The sequence below is a fragment of the Sander lucioperca genome, chromosome 23 (assembly GCF_008315115.2).
Source record: "Sander lucioperca isolate FBNREF2018 chromosome 23, SLUC_FBN_1.2, whole genome shotgun sequence".
NCBI lineage: Eukaryota > Metazoa > Chordata > Actinopteri > Perciformes > Percidae > Sander > Sander lucioperca.
Genome location: NC_050195.1, coordinates 5,764,639 through 5,767,138, shown reverse-complemented (window position 1 = coordinate 5,767,138; position 2,500 = coordinate 5,764,639). Strand labels below are relative to the sequence as shown.

General features: G+C 46.2%; 1 long non-coding RNA gene across 1 annotated transcript in view; it reads right to left on the bottom strand.

Moving 5' to 3' along the window:
* Positions 1–2,500, bottom strand: part of LOC118494359 — a 22,377-nt gene that overhangs the window by 19,758 nt on the left and 119 nt on the right. The window lies entirely within an intron of this gene.

Sequence of the window (2,500 nt, the reverse complement as noted above, 5' to 3'; positions counted from 1 at the left end):
CATTTAACTGAATGTGTTTTCTGCTCCAGTGAAGATATCTGCTCTGTATCACTTCTCCTGTGTTCCTGTCTGTACTTTCAGATATCAGCTTTATTTGACTGTTTACTGAATGTTTTAGTCATGCTTTGTTAACTTACTGCTGATGTAAACAAACTCATCCTGTTGCTGCTTCTCTCAGGCTCCATCTCCACCGCTACGTTGTAGTTTTCAAGTTTTAAATTTGGAGCCCAAAGTGATCTCTGAGCACCGAGTGTTTTAATCTCCAGTAGAAGAACTAATCTCTGTTTAAACTAACACGCCCAAACCTCATATCTCATCATCATTCTGGCATAATGGACATAAACAGGAGGCAGCGTGGAGACTCCGCCCACTGCTGGTAGTTACCACGGTAACGTTAGTAGCTTTAAGTCTCAGAGAACAAGATGTCGTGACCGATAAGACTCAATCAGGAGGAGAAACGTTGGCGTCAGTGTCGGTGTTGTCAAAGGTCTCCGTCTGCAGCCGTTGACACGGCAACACAACCCCGCAGATTCAGAACCAAAACGGGTCAGAAGAGTTTCCAAAGGTCTCCGGTTTAGGGGCTCGGAAACACCAGAGCAGGGGGAATGAGAGGGGGAAAACGCCAGAGCAGGGGGAATGAGAGGGGGAAACACCAGAGCAGAGGGAATGAGAGGGGGGAACGCCAGAGCAGGGGGAATGAGAGGGGGAAACGTAGCAGAAGATATTCCTTTTTAAACCAAAACGTAGCAATCTGAATGTAGCCTTAAAGGTTTCCACCGACAAACCAGCAGGAGTCTTTTCTTGTGAAGCAGTAAATGAAGTGTATTTGTCAGCCAGATTCACAGTTCTTTGTTCTTGGTGCTATTCAATAAAAACACGAGCTGCTGATGCTCTGCTTCCTCTGCTGTCAATCAAACATGTTCACTGACACACAGTCAGAGGCTGAGAGACAAAGGAGCAATCCTGAGGCTGCTCTATAAACAGAAAAACACTATTAAATAAACTAAATGTAAAAATCATGATGTCTTTATTTACTCTAAGAAGGGATGATTACTTTAAAACATTTACTATTTGGTTTTCATATTGATAATAAAAACTATCACCAGATTGTAAACTTTTCTTCTTATTTTGGTCTTTCACCTTTGTCCTTTTTTCTAGAGATCAGTGGTCAGCATAAACATAAACATAAGATCAGAGTGAAGGGGACATATGAATGTGTGACTGAAGGAGACAATCAAACAGGAAGTGGAACCCCCCTCAACAGGATCTTCACTGAGGTCTACATCACAGATGAACTGAGTGAAGAAGTTAATACCCAACATGAGGTGAGGCAGCTCGAGACAGCTTCCAAGATGAAGACCCTCCATGACTCTCCAATCAAGTGCAGCGACATCTTTAAAGCCTTACCTGACCAACAGAAACACATCAGAGTCGTTATGATGATCGGCGTCGCTGGTGTTGGAAAAACCTTCTCAGTGCAGAAGTTCTGTCTGGACTGGGCCGAGGGTTTGGAAAACCAAGATGTGGATCTGGTGATTCCTCTTTCCTTCAGGGAGCTGAACTTGATCAAAGATGAGCAGTACAGTCTTCTGGAGCTGCTCCGTGTTTTCCATCCAACATTACAGGAGGTCACAGCAGAGCAGCTCGCTGGCTCTAAAGTTCTCTTCATCTTTGACGGCCTGGATGAAAGCAGACTTTCACTGGATTTCAACAAGAGGAAGGTTGTTTCTGATGTCACACAGAAGTCATCAGTCAACGTGCTGTTGACAAACCTCATCCAGGGGAAGCTGCTTCCCTCGGCTCTCGTCTGGATAACTTCCCGACCTGCAGCAGCCAATCAGATCCCTCCTGCGTGTGTTGACAGGGTAACAGAAGTACGAGGCTTCACTGACGACCAGAAGGAGGAGTACTTCAGGAAGAGAGTCAGTGATGAAGAGCTGTCCAGCAGAATCATCTCCCACATCAAGACATCCAGGAGCCTCCACATCATGTGTCTGATCCCAGTCTTCTGCTGGATCACTGCTACAGTTCTGGACCACATGTTGACTACAGACCAGAGAGGAGAGCTGCCCAAGACCCTGACTGACATGTACTCACACTTCCTGCTGGTTCAGACAAAGAGGAAGAAGCTCAAGTATGCTGAGGGACATGAGACGAGTCCACAGGAGCTGACGGAGGCTGACAGGGAAGTTCTTCTGAAGCTGGGGAGGCTGGCGTTTGAACAGCTGGAGAAAGGAAACATCATGTTCTACCAAAAAGACCTGGAGCGCTGTGGTCTGGATGTCACAGAGGCCTTGCTGTACTCAGGAGTTTGTTCAGAGATCTTCAAAAGAGAGAGTGTGATCTTCCAGAAAACAGTCTACTGCTTCGTTCATCTGAGCGTTCAGGAGTTTCTGGCTGCAGTCTACCTGTTCCACTGTTACACCAACAGGAACACGGAGGTACTCAAGGACTTCCTGGGACCAGTCTTCAAGCACAGGGACTCAAACCCAAAGTCTTT